The sequence below is a fragment of the Seriola dumerili genome, unplaced genomic scaffold (genome assembly GCF_002260705.1).
Source record: "Seriola dumerili isolate Sdu_G_001 unplaced genomic scaffold, Sdu_1.0 BDQW01000052.1, whole genome shotgun sequence".
NCBI classification, from domain to species: Eukaryota; Metazoa; Chordata; class Actinopteri; order Carangiformes; family Carangidae; genus Seriola; species Seriola dumerili.
Genome location: NW_019174307.1, coordinates 4008025 through 4022855, shown reverse-complemented (window position 1 = coordinate 4022855; position 14831 = coordinate 4008025). Strand labels below are relative to the sequence as shown.

The 14831-nt window shown below is 40.9% G+C and overlaps 1 protein-coding gene across 1 annotated transcript in view; it reads left to right on the top strand.

The window, feature by feature from the left end:
* LOC111218474 (double-stranded RNA-specific editase 1-like) overlaps positions 1-14831 on the top strand; it is a 112877-nt gene that overhangs the window by 31649 nt on the left and 66397 nt on the right. The window contains exon 2 of the mRNA XM_022740800.1: positions 8378-8447. The gene's annotated coding sequence lies outside the window, so the exon portion shown is untranslated. The remainder of the gene's footprint in view (positions 1-8377; positions 8448-14831) is intronic.

Genomic DNA, 14831 nt, shown 5'->3' with positions numbered 1-14831 from the left:
TTAGTTTTTCAGCTTGAATGCATTACGCAAGTATTATTTGTCACAGTCTGCTGCACAGGACTCTGTACCCTCAGTGCTTATGGTGTACCTCTCCTCCTGCTCTGCCCCGTCTCCGCTCTCTGGATATCATCGCCTCTGCCTCTCTCTCTGAGGCGAGCTCACCTGTTCACCACGAACTACACTCCGCAAATATCCAGCTTGAGATACTCAGTCCACTGCTGTCACACAGCTTTATGAATACAGTTTGACGGGTTGTCATAGTGACATGAGTAACGTACACTCTAGAGGGTTGTGTCATCTGGAAAAAGCGATGACTCTGAATAAAATGTGTCCAAATAAAAGCCATTGTAAAGGGAAACTTAGTCCCTGAGTGTTTGATGTGTTAGCAGTGCACTGAACGGCATGGAGTCATGGATGGAAAGGTTCAAACTCTTCCCTGTTACCTTGCTTTAAGCGCATTTTTGTTTTGTTCATTGTGATGTGAACGTTTACTCAGACACACTAATAGATTAAGCCCAGGTTTGAACCTCATTGGTCTGTTTTACTTTTAATTCAGGTCAGGACCTCATTTGTCTGTGTTTACACATGGTACCAGTCCAGGAAGAGGGAGTGATAAACCCTCTGGGCCACAGAGGTCGCTAACTAACTGAACCCATCTGTTTTTTTTTGTTTTTTTTGCCAAGTGTATACTATGTTCAGAGACTTCACTTTGAGTCTGAATCAATTTCAAAAGGAAAGTACGAGTTTTAAAAAGACAAGCAGTGTAATTTTTCATTGTTTTGATTTTTACCTGTCATGCTAGTAGCATGGCCGTAGGGATGGCAGTATTGAGAACTTTTTACACTGCTCTGCTAAGTCCTGCTAAGACCCACTAACATCTGCAGTAGTCGCAGCTGTTTATCAGCTCTGGCTCTGATTGGCTGTGATGTAAAAACACAACACCCGGGTGAACACGCTAATTTCACCCCTTTTCCGTGCTGTGTCGTCTTTCAGAGCACAGACACTATAAACACACCTGTCACCTGCCCAGCACGGAGCTGTTGAACCAGAAACTCCTGCAGCTACACTGGACTGGTGGACTCATGGAGTGAGCACAACCCCCCCCCAAATAAGTTTCAAAAACAGACAATCGCCGACTGAAGTGTCTCACACGGAGGCCCCGCCACCAACCCGAGGTGGAGACGTGATGGATCCATTTTACCAGTCTGCACGGCAGCTAGCTAGCTCACTCCTTCTCCCCTGCGTCTGTGTGTGTGTGTGTGTGTGTGTTGTGCATGTAATGACGTTGCTCCCTGCAGTTTTCTGTCTGTGTCGTCAGTCTGAACAGAAAGGCAAACTCTGCTGGCGCTGTAAAATGAGTCAATCACCCCATTTTAAAAGACGTGCTAATTTTAGTGTTTTGTCTAGTGCCACCAGCAAGTCAACATTTTTACTTAAACACTGAAATATCTCAAATATTGGGTGGATTGATTTTTCTTTTTTACAGACACTCATTACCGACTCTGGTGATCTCTTGACACTATTTTTGTTTTGAGTTAAACATCTCAACAACTGTTGAATTGATTGCGATGAAATTTAATGGAAAAAGTCGCATCCCCCTCCTAATGAATCCTTTAATTTTTCATCTAGTACCACCAAGTCAAAATGTTAATTTGTCCAATTCTTTGGTTTATGACCAAATACTTGCAAAACTCATGTTCACATCAGCCTCAGCTGTTCTGTGTGTTTAACAGTAATTACCAAATATTAGCTTGTTAACACACTAAACTGAGATGGTGAATATTGTTAATTTGGAAATGTTTAAGATTCTTGCTTTTCTTTATTATATACTATACTATATATATCTATATTCACAGTGTCACCATTACAGTCACCACACAACCAGACTGACAGCAGCCACATTCACATAAAATCTTGTTTTCATCTCCACATTAACTTGGGCATATTACACAGTGATAGAGAGCAGATCTCAATCAGTTATTTAATTGAAGTGGAGTTTCGTGTGTCTGTGTGTGTATGTACACTAGTATGTGTGTGTGTTTATGCCTCACCACCACCACTGTTGCCTATATTGTAGCATACAGTCACTGCTGAAGCAAAGTAAAGCTACTGAGCCAACAGACGCTGCAGTAAACAAAGATGAAGTAAAACTACAGCGCATGCCTGACTGCTGATATCCAGATATTTTTAGAAAAGTTTATGGCCCAGGCTGAAAGCAAAATACATAGGTCTTGTCGATACCATTAGCAGTTAAAGACACTTATACACACGCACAGACACACACTCAGTTTTTGCCCACGGTAACACCGTGGGGTCACAATGCATGTGATGGAGTCAGTTAAACGAGGATGACCTCTTTTAATGCAGCCGCTCTGTTTAGTCCCCTTCTAATGAGTGGTTGTGACTCATAATCTATACTGTGTACTAAAGCCGGAGGGTTAATCAGCCTGATGGCGTGTCTGTGCGTTTGTGTGTCTACAGTATGTGTAGCCCGTGTCAGACCGAGTTATGCAAAGAGGCTCTCAGACATAATTCCTCTTTATAAGAGTGACAATTATTTATGAAGTCTCTGTGTTTCCCTGTAGCGACCGACATTTAGCCTTTTGTAGTGATGTCAAGAGTTGCTCTTAAATATCGAGGTGTGCCACTGTAGGTGGAATAAGCAGTTGTGCTTCAAAGAAGAGCTGTGCTGTTATTGTAGTGACAATACGTAAATAGTCTGACATCAGTAGCTGTTATAAACCAAAGATCGTGAAGTGGAGGATGTTTGTGTGAACGGTGTTCAGATACATTAGTGGCTTGTGTAAAGAGAGTAACAGTTTTTGCTTCACTTTTTTGAATAAAAAAAAAAAACAACTTCTGAATAATAGATGTGTCAAAGATTTCTTATTTATTTAGTTTATGTTTTACACTCATTTTAAAGATATCTTAACTTTGCTGAACAAGTGGCATTTACAGGATAATAGTAAATGCTAAAATGTAATATAACAATAGCATAAGGACAGAAGATTCATAAAGATAATAAACTAACTCAGTGACAAACATATATAAAAAAGCTTTTTAACATTAGCTGCTATAAGATACTGGTGAGTGTATTGAAAAGAGTAAACTGGATTCTGTTGCTTTTGAGTTCAACTTTTCATTTGTAAAAGAATCAATGTTTCATTTCTTCTTTCAGAGTTACATGTTAAATGTTTCTTTTTTGTATCTGTTTTCTGTGCTCAATACAACAGTCCACTCCGAATGGTTGTAATTCTCAGTGAAGGCTGAGCATGTGATCAAAACCAGTGTACCAAAAATAATTAAATCAGAATAAATTATGTGTAATTATGTTACGAAAGAGACATTTTCACCACCTTATTAAACAATAAAATGATTTCTAAGGTGTTATATGCTGTGGTATAATACATAAGTGATTCCTTGTTCAGACATACTTTTCACTATTGGCCCTAAAAATTGTTTATGTCTTCTTTTGGCATTTAGTCAAGTATCAGCTGAAACTGAACCCACTGTAGCTCCTTGTGGGTGTTGGGCTGAAATGTTTCTTTGGTTGCTTTGTGCACTGGCAAGATGCACAAAGCTGTCAACAGAGGTGTCAGAGGAGAAAAAAGTTTTTTTTTTTTTTTTTTTTTTTTGAGCAAGCAAGAAAAAGAGATGGGTCGGCGAAAAGAAAGAATGTGGGTAGATGGTCAGAAAGCAGAAAGAACTAGGATAGGCACTGGCAAGTTAACTACATTGGCTACTAATATACACAAAACATGCATGAGCGTTTTTAATCTGCAGTTTATGCCAGCCTCAGGATTCTTCACAAAGTACTTCATTATAACTCTCACTTGACACATCAAATTTCAAACCAGTGTTGCATCAGTGTTGCGCTCATGTCACATTTTGACATTAACAGGGCAGCTTTGATCACCTATAATTCAAAGGATGGAGGGATCGTATCCTGCAACATCTCTCACAAAAACTTTATTAACCAGGGAAGGTACGTCCGTCTTCACAACCAACACAGCTGCTCTTCTCTTGGCCGCTGAGCATTTCCATTGGACTGACGAGATGTTAATTCCTCAGCGATACCCTTGTAGCAGCGTTTGGAGTGAGCGAGAATGAGTCATTCCCTCCTCCCTTCACAAACTTCCCCAGTATGTGACTTCCATCCTAATCCCTGACTTCAGTTTTCAAAAGTGAAGGCTTTTTGGCAGCCACCAGGCTCAAAAAGCCATCAGCTGTCACACCATCTGCATAATGATGCGGAAGCGTGCTGAAGTTCGTTGCAGTCATCTGTCATCGTCACAGCATCATCTGCCCTGTCACTTTCACCTGCGATGATATGCGAACAGAATTTTAAGTCTGTCATTTAGATACTAAAAAAATCTTGATGTAGTTTATTAATTGATTGAAGAAGAAGATGTCAAATTCAGAAGCATATCTCAGAGATTTGAAGGCTGGAAAAAACAAAACTGCTAATACAGGAGACAAAACAAAGAACAATCAAATACATCCTAACAGTGATTGATAACCGTCACTGGCACTGGAAACAGAGTTTACAATTATCAATCATTAGTAACTGTAACCTCCAGCAACGCTGCCTGTTAAAGGTCCCATATTTTACACATTTCTGGTGTTTTATTTGAAGTGTTGATCCAAAAGAAGATATATTTGTGGTTTTAAGAACCAAAAACCATCTCAGTGTAGTTTACACATCCTCTCTCAGGCTTCTCTCTGGAGCTTTAGTACCAACAGGTCGATGAGCCAATGGAAGAGAGGCTCTGAGCCATCTGATTGGCTGACTGTTTTGAGTGATCCAATGAAAATATAGCAGATTTCGGGTATTTCAGGTAAACACTCAGAGAAACCAAATCCTGAAAGGTTGGATGGTGGGTCCAGGTGGGCGGGGCTCGGGACATGGCTGATTGCGGTGACTGCTTTGTTGTGACATCACAAGGTTCCAGAAGTCCTGACGGCTGGTTTTAAGGCTCAGTGTCTGAATACAGGCTGTGTGCATTTCTCTGTGGACTGAGCACTTTGATACTTTCACAATATTATGTGGAACATAGACCTGATTTATAATCAAACACATGGAAATCTCATTTTATACAATATTGAACCTTTAAGATCAAGCTCCACTGTTTTAAATAAGGGCACTTTTTTGATAGCTGGTGTACCCTGAGTGCAATCACGTATCATAGACAGAAGATCAGAAATGAATTAGGCTTCATAGAACCAACACTGGTCAATTAGAATTACCTTGAATACCTTTGCAGAAATATTTATTGATTAGCTTTTCTTTCAGTTATCAGTTGGTGTCTGTCTGTGTGCTCATTTTATTTTGACATAAGAGCAATAGCAAGTCTTTACAAATTCTCTCGATGTTCATATTCACTTCAACTTTGTAGAAATGGGGGAAAAAAAGACCGTAACCTAAAAAATGAATGTTACTGGATACATATGAATGAGATACAGAGAATACTTCAGGGGCGAGAGATTCTCTTCCTTCACTGAATTGCTCTGTCACAAAGACAGTCGGAGGAGAGGAGTGTAACACTGACAGCATTTTTATCAGTTGGTTCTGCCAACGTTTTTGTCAGAACGAAACCTTGAATAATACGTTTTCATTAGGTTTTATCTTATTGAGACACAGGGATTTTTATATTATCTGAACCCTACAGAAAAAGTGGATGAGAGAGGCTTAACCATAGTCTGACCTGAGAATGGAGATCTATCATTGTTGATTGACTAATATTACAGCCCTGTATTAATACCAAAATCACCTCTCCTTAACTAACTGAAAGGAAGAGACACAGATCATTGAGCACTGTTTTGGGTTTCAGCCTGATGTCAGAAACGCAGTGGGAACTTCCTCTCGCTTTACACTTGTGTTGAAAGTTTGGATTAGCTTAGGGCAGACTCCATTTACCAGCAGTCAACACTTGAAAACTGTTTTGTCTTCGGGTTTCAAAATATTCTGTAAGACGCTACATGACGTGCAAAAGCTTGTTTAGAAATCAGCCGCCTCAGCGTTTTGTTGTTGATTCATTATCATTAAGTTGTTTACCAGTTGTTATCTTTAATTTATCACGATTGACATCTGCCACCGTGTTTGGCTGCTCATGTGAAACTGCAGCATTTGCTAGTAAAAATACAGTCTGTGCAAAAAAAATAAATAAAATAAAACACTGAATCAGGAGCTGTTTTCAATAAGATTCGCAGCTGCTGTGAATTTTATAACAGACTTAGCATCACAGTGAAAATGGCTGTCAGGATGAACCGCATAATGCAGATTGGTTGCTACTGCTGATGGGGGGGGGGGCGCGGGTCATTTCTGTGATACAAATTATCCTCTACATATCAGCAGGACAGTGCTTCTTGATGCAGTGTTGTAATGAGATTTCATTTCGTTATGGGCTTGTGTTTCACTTCACATCCTCGCAATTTAAGCGCAAGCGACCTCCAACCTCCGCTGTCACCATTAGCCCTCAAGTTTTTTTTCCCACCCTCAGCTCTCGATAGTTAGTGGAGGAGGCAGAATACGGAAACCCCAAGAGCAGATGGTAGTGGTGCTTGAATGTTCTTAAACTCCAATTGATGCATTCACTTCGGCTAAATTAGCAGTAGCGTACACTTGTGCCCTTAGAGATGAGGCAGCTTAAGTACTAGTGTGGTCTGTCCTCCTCCTCCTCTGTTGCATTTACTTAGTCGCAAAACACGAGAGTGAGAAAACACAAGGTGAGTCATAGCAACTCCCAGAGCTGACTTATGTAACAAACCTTACACGATATTAACCAAAAAAGCAGCCAGAACTTATGCACGGTCAGTACGCAAATGATCCACTTTCATTGCTGACTTCTTGTTATTAACATCCCTGTATTTAGCCACTGGAAAATCATTAAAAAATGAAGTCATATCAAAGCAGGTACATTGCTGTATGGGGTTAGTGAATGTAAGGACATCCCTCCCTTATTGATATTTTGCATTCACCGAAGGTCATTAATGTTAAAAAAAAAAAAGTGTTTTATCTGCATTACTTCAGTGCTGGGACTTGTGGGCCAGATACAGCTTAGATATATTGTTGTAAATATAAAGAGCATGGAATAGTGTGTTTGATTTGTAGGCTGGTGTTCAGCAGGCCTAACACGAAGCTTCTCACAGGCGTGATGTTTGAATTCATGATTTGTAAGAATGTGTTGAACACTGATTGACCTGCATGCTTTTGGTCACTGTTTCTAAACTTTTGTTTTTATAGGAAAGCTATAAATGCATAGCAACACACATATGTTGCATGTAAAAATATGTTAATTGAGGCTAACTTTGTGGAAGGTGACTCCTGTGCAGGGGATCCTCGTGGCAGCTCAGAGAGTTGGAGAGCACCTTGGTGGATGTCTTGAATACAGATGATGGAGACAAACACACAAACATACACACACAGGACATTGGAGGGTGCGGGAGATAGAGTGTCCTTTTTTCAAACCTAGTTACCCATATGCCCAAGCTGGATACCATGTTGTCTGCAGCACTCTACACTTCAAAGAATCTAATTTGCTTTTCATTGTACATATATGATTATACAGGTACATGATCTTCAGTTGCTCATGTTTAATACCTGGTATCGGCATTAGATGTGCTCCTGATGCAGCTCCTGTGATGCCTGCACTTGTATCTTTTTCTCTTTTCTCTGTTTGTCACAGTTGAAGGGCAGGTTACTTGGGCAATGTGAGACAAGTTACTTGATCTTAATTTATTTAGAAGCCTGCCACTCAGGTTCAGTTCAGACCAAACCTTGCCACTGTCACCTCCATTTTCTGTTTTCGAGCTATCCCTCTGTCCTTGTGCTCGTAACAATGGGATCACAGACACTAACGTGATTGGACGATGGGGCGGCATCTGTTCGCTGTTCTCACGCCTCTGTCGATGTCTTGGCCGTTTGCTGCCACTCTGTTTTGAGAGCTGTTGTGTTGTGGTGTTGATGTGGTGGGTGCTGGTTTGGAGTCAAGCTGCCTCGGGCAGGGTCAGGAGGGTGTTGGCCGGCGGTTTCTTCTTCTCCTGTGATGACGTCTTACTGACTGCCTGCAGAGGTTCTGTAACACTGGTCAAGCCTTATTTCATCACTACAGTTAAAAGCAGGGCGTCCATATTGACTGGGTGTAGATTATCTTACACAGGATCACCCTAAACCAGACTCCTATTGAATTATATTAAATACTTTTGATGGCATGTTTGAAGGAAGAAATCCAATCAACTCAGATATTTCTATTTATTTAGTTATTATTTAAGATTTATTTTTGAGATAACAAAGTGACCTTATATAAACTAGTCCACAGTACTTTATGTGCAGAGCCTCATCACAGATGTATTAATGATTTACTTTTTCTTCCCGCAGGATCTGTGTGTGGTATTTACGGGGCTGCAGAGGATCGGCACATAAACCCTTCTGATTACTCAGTGGAACGGTGAGTTCAGAACTGTCACATTTAAGACCTTTAGCTGGCACTCACGCACAATGTGACTTATTTTTGGGAGTATGATTGAATAAGGAAGCACAAGGACAGTACGTAAAAAAAAAAAAAAACAAACATGCTAAAGGTGTTTAAAGGCGACATTGTTGCAAAAACACCACCCATCAGCATCAGGACCACCCATTCCTGTTTGTCCCTCTTCGATCAGCAGCATCAAGTCATGTCAACAGAAAGCCATTGATAACTGTGACAAATTCAGCTTTGTACCAAAGTCAGAGTCTGCTGATGACATGACTTTTTCAACCCTGGAGTTACTCCAGTGACCGACGGACAAGCGAGGGGTAACATTACCTATCACTCATACATGAAGAGGGCTCATGTTCATTTGCGAGACAGAGTTCATAAACAGTGGTGTAACTTATACATGGGCCAGATGCCAACTCGCGTCACCTCCCGAGTGTTCAGCCTCACAATGGAGTGGAAATATGCGGTTTTTGCTCTCTGTTTCTCTCTTTGCTCTCGGAGGTCTTTCAGGAGTACAACTCATATCTCAGCTCCAGTGTGGCTATTTTTAGAATAGCTCAAATATCAGGGGATCCTCGACTCTTCCTCCATCCCTTTTTGTCTCTCTCTGCCTGTCTCCTCCATTTACCCCCAGTTCAATTGAATCTCAAAAAGCATGCTCTGTTGTATTAGGATGATTAATTATAGTGAAATACATTTATATACAGTACATGCAGTATGTTCCCAGGTCCCTTCCTCACTCATTCACACTTTCACACACATCGGTTTACTCATCCCTGGGAGTGTAAGGCAGCCTGTGAAAATGGAGCCTGTGGCTCTGGAGAAAATAATGTAATCAGGGTCATCTCAGCATAGAGTCGAGTTTTTTGAGTTTTAGCTGAAAACTGCTTTTTTTCACTTTGACTGTAAAGTTTGAAAGATGTGGGTGTTTACCATGTGGCATTATGGGAAGTGTTGGATCCAGTGTTTTTGGAGATAGACCTCTATGATCTAAATCAGGATGTCTTGGCATATGCTGCATCAGTTTTGACCATTCTTTTTAAAATTGAAATAATTAAAAAACAAAACTTTATGTAAGTGCAACTCTGTATCCCTTTAAGATGACACTACTGTCTTTTTTTTTGTTGAACATTTTAAGTAGCACGGAGCAGTTATTCTCAATGCGGAGAGCCAGGGAAAGCTCAAACACAGGTGGTGTTATTGACAAGAGGAGACATTTACTGCCCTCCTTGCACTCCTCTTAAATAGTCTCCATTTTCCTGCTGGGTGCTGGGGGGAAGAACTGTCAGGTGGAGGAGGAGGGCCGCCTTGAGAAGATTCTGATCACCGCAGTTGGGGGGCTGTACCCAGTGGCACTCGCTTGATGGCACCATGCTGTCTTCATGAGGTCTTTATTTTTTATTCCTACCAGGGTAAAGGTGGAGAAAAAACACAGAAAGGCATAAAACAATGTTGTCAGCTCTGCCTGTCTCCAACATACTAGCTCCCTCATCCTCTACTCCAGTAAGGAGCAGACACTCTTAACCCACAGACAGCATGGCCAGCATTAGCTTCTGTATCAGCCCCAAACACACACACAACACATATTTTGCACTTGGCAACGTAAGCACATATTTGTTTGCTTACATTGTCAAACAGCCCTTCCTGCGGGCCAAAACCTGCTGTTAATTTCCATTATTGGTAATGCAAAATTTTTAGCCAATGTCCCGTTCTCCGTGTGTGTGTGTGCGCTGACACTTGCGAGCGTTTATGGCAGCAACATTTCTGTAGCCTGTGTGGTGGGAAACACAACCTGCAGCTTTGTGCCCTCCTGCTTCCACCTCACCTCCATTATTGTAATGAATATTTAGTGCAGCGTAGGCAAGACAGCCGACACTCGTCCGGCCAGAGCGTGATGTGCTGCTGCAGGGTAGTGGAGTGAGACGGGCATTAGACAAGTTTGTGGCACTGCTGTTATTTTTATGTGGAATTTAGTGGATTTTTGGTGCTCAACGGGTTTTGATTTGTTGTTCTTTTTTTTATTTTTATTGAAAGACAGCATTACAAGGTGTAAAAAGGTAGATTACATTTTGTGGTGCACAGTATCATTTTCAGGACCAGGACCAGCAAGAAAAAAAAATCAGGTGAGGAAAACTGAGAAATTGTTTTCTGTTCCCTCAACAACTTTCTGTGGAGCTTTTATGCATTTTGAGATAAACACTTTTGCACCGTCACACATTCTTGAGTACATTTTGTCTTGGTGGCTTTGCTGTAGATATGTCGATGGCAATGATGCATTGCATGACGCGGTGCCAGGTCTTCACTAAGTGATAGAAGATGAGATCCGCGTACAATAATAACACAGCGTATTCAATCACTTTTTCTTGTTGTTGCTGCAAAGGTGGCTGCCTCCAATGATTTCATCTTTTTGCCTCCAGGAAGTATGCCAACCATATCTCATCTTTGATGTTGGCTAAAAAAAAATTCTGCATCCAAGCAGTACACCAATGAAATAGGAAAAAATGACCTTTGATCCCACAACTGGGACTTATAATATAATATAATATAATTTAACATTGTGTGTTGTGGTGTCACAAAAATCAATGTGAAGTATAAAACTGAGAGATTGTATACTTTGTGAAGGTCAGAATCACGATTTGGGTTGAATTCTTCATTTTCCCTGTCTGAAGACACAAACACACACATAGACACTCCAGGCTGAGGCTTTTTAAAATATTGCACCAATACTGCTTATATATTTAATGTCTCAGCTAACACGCTGCTCTGCAGTGTTGAGGTTTTGTTGAAATTTTGATGGCCAAACTTGCTGGGCTGACCCGCAGTAGTGAAGGGCCATTAACACTGCCCCCCACATTGCTCAGGATTCTGTTGCTGAAGCATTTATTCAGTTCCAGCCCCTTGAAATGATTATCGGAATAATATCATGTTCAGTAATTTATCTTAATGCTTCTAAATTTTTTGAAATATTTGCCAATTAATGATAACATGCAATTTATCTTACACACTAGAGGTTTTGTGAAGTTGGACTCTGGGGGCCCCTATCAGACAAAATGGAGACAACCACAGAGTCAGGTAATTAGCTGTGGGCTACATCTTGACCCTTGTTTTCTTTATATTTTGGCAAATTGGCAGCATTAAAAGAATGCCGAGTTTCGCTAATATCAGTTCCTGTTTACAGTTCACCCATACATGCACAGTCAGCTGTCACTGGATTTGTGTGATAGTGAAGAAAACATGAAACTCTAATGATTCTCAGACAAGTTCTCGAGTTATGAGCATGTGTCGATTTGATGTTTTCTAATTGGATTTATGGCTGCTTATTCGCCATTGACGTTGGAGGTAGTGGCATCCTTCTAAATGTGTGTCACACTGAATCCAAATATGTGTGTGTCATGTGTTCAGATTGGACTGATTTATTACTCAGCGAATGCAGTTTTTTTCACAAATTGCAGCAATTTGGCACTAAGGGGTTTAAACAGCCATAATTCAAATAAACATGAACCAACTGCAGACTGTGTTGATAAGTGCAAACTTACCTGACTGTGGTTTTCAGAGCGCCGGTGTGCACCTGTTCCCTTTTTCACGTGACTATGTGTGGTTGCCTCACGTTTCTCCCTCACTCTCACCTCACACTTTGAAAACCTCTGTCCACTGCCCACACCAGTCTAAGGGGGGCTCTGACCAGATGGCCGTGGGTTTCTAGGTTCTCAAATTACAAGCAGAAAGCAAGTGTGGTCTCCGTTGTCCAGCTAGCGGATGAAATCGATCACCTCCGGAAGTTTTCCCCCAGGAGTCCAAGCACTGCCGACAAGGTTAGAAGAGAGTGGGAGATGTTTTTACATTCAGGCTGATGCCTTCACCCAGAGCAGCTTGTGAGGTGTGCACCAGCAGATAAAGTTAATATGATCTCCAAAAATCCATGTGAACAAAAGGAACAGGTTAAAGGTGAAACAAGAGATTGAGCGGCGTGACTTTTATTGCCTTAAAAGAGATTGGAATGCCTTCGTTCGGCTTCTGTTTTAAGATCAATTCATTGTAAAAATCTATCCTCTCTTCTTATATTTAATCCTCATAAATCATTTGGCTCTAAAGTTGCTTTTGGAAAGCTCTTTTCTGAGTGCAGTGATTTGGTCTAATGTGAAAATCAACATCAGCATACTAAAATATCTTAAAACAAACTTTGTTTTGCAACAGAATCATGTTCCTGTGTTTTGGCCTCTCTCTCTTCAGATGCTGTAGCAGCATATGTTCTGTATGATCCAGCAGTCAGTGCGGTTCACAGCACTGCATCACGCTGATTATCATGTATTTACATGTGAAGAAATCCATCTGGAATGTACCTGCGCTCTTTCACACTCGGCACCCACACACTGTTGATCTTTTTCTCACTTTCTCTCACAGTTATTTTTTTTTTTTTTTCCAATGCCGGCCTAGCTGTCATACAAAAGTGTATTATAGTACATGTACACTGTTTTCCCTCCATCTGGGCCTGTGAGCAGTCAGGAGATGAGACAGATCTGGTATCAAAGCCCACGTTTGTTTTGGAACCTGAAAGTGGGAGCAGTGACCAGATGCAAAAACAATGTAGTCATTGAAGGGAAGCTGCAATAGCGACCGCTATCGCTGATAGCGTAGACCCGACCCAGCAGAGTCAGTCTGCTTACTGTCTCGGTGACATCTGCTTTACGCTGTACAAACTGCAGATGGGACTCGGTGCATCTGGAACAGTGATTAAACTTCATATTACTACAATGGCAGGGTTGTGTTTACGTATCTGTGCTGTAAGATCAGCTCTGTGTACTTCTGGAATAAGTGATGATCCTCTGTGTTGTTCCTCATCGCTGACATGTTGTATACATAGTCAGTGTGGGTATGATTATACACTTGTGGCATTTTGATTATGTGTGAAGCAGAGTGTCCAATAGAGCCTGACTGATGCTGGATTTCTAAGGCTCATACGGATGCCACTTAAACTGGCTGGTATTCATTTCTTTTCAACATAAACGCAGAACATTACTAACATTTTTCAGTAGGATCCCGTAAGTTTGATTATTAAGGAACTGACTGTCGACTCATAGCTGAAACGCTGTTAACTTGTTCAGCCCTGTTAAGCTCTGGATTTCTCCACATGCTGAAGTGATGTGCGTGGGGCTCTAGTTAGAAAGACACTGGTTATATAAAGAGTTTCGAGGGTGGTGTCTTTTTTATTTATTTATTTTTATCATCTTTCCAAAACCACAAGTGCAGCAAAAGCACTTGGAGAACTTAGAGCAAAATGGACTGAATAGTGTGTTTACTGCATACCCTAATGTAAGCTGCAAATTGTTAAGGCTAACGTAGAAGACCAAACAGTACATCAGTATCTAACTACTTTGCATTATTTTGTGGTAATGATAAAAACAGTTCAGGACATCCATTGTATTCCTCCTCTACTGCATGCGAACCAGTCCTTCTTGATTGTTCAGGATGAACGTTAATGGCCGTCCTACTCCACTGGGCTTTTAAAGTTTCGCCCAGCCAAACTCATTATCCAAAATAATGTTGCATTTCCAATTTACAACACTAGCCCTCGTACTCAAAGCCTTTTTCCTCGTTTAACACCCTGTTTGAAAGTAGATACAGTCAAGATCAATCCCACCTCTTCTCTTTTTGTCAGAGGCATGTAGCTTTACCGTCAGTCTTTCAGCATGATGTCATGTATGTAGCCAAGAAATTTAATATTTCTTGACCCTTTTTACATGGTTCTTGTTTTAAACCTAGCCGCAGCTAAGGAAATCTGTCAGCAACAGTTGTTATTTCAGCCGGCAAAATCAACGGTCACTGGCAAGAGATTAGTGCCTGCTTCTCTCTACCTCTGTCTGAAATCAAATACTTACCGAGCGACACATTTTACAGTTGAACAATGAATTTGCCTGTGCTCTGTGGACAAACTATAGAATGGAGACTATGTTTCTTTAGTCTTATTGGAAAATTTTGTATCTGCCTTATTGTTTTGTGTGTTTATGTGTATTGTCATCTGAGCTCAGTGGTGTAATTTCTATACATCAGGTGTACCAAAGTGTACCAAAATAATACAAGGCCATGTTTCATAGGTGTTTTAGGACTATTTTTCCCTCTTCAGGTTTTGTATATCAGGGTTAAATTATCCCCGAATGCTAATTAACACCAGCTTGGCATGAAGTTCTACCTCAGATCAGCTCATCTGATCTGACATCCAATTCACACAATAATTACAGACAGGCGGATAAAAGAGTCCCGAGCTGTTTATGGAAGCACCTCACAGTAATACAAACCCATCATGCACGTCTGCGTAGATTATCTGTCGTTCTAAGCATTAATTTAAAGTCAACACAA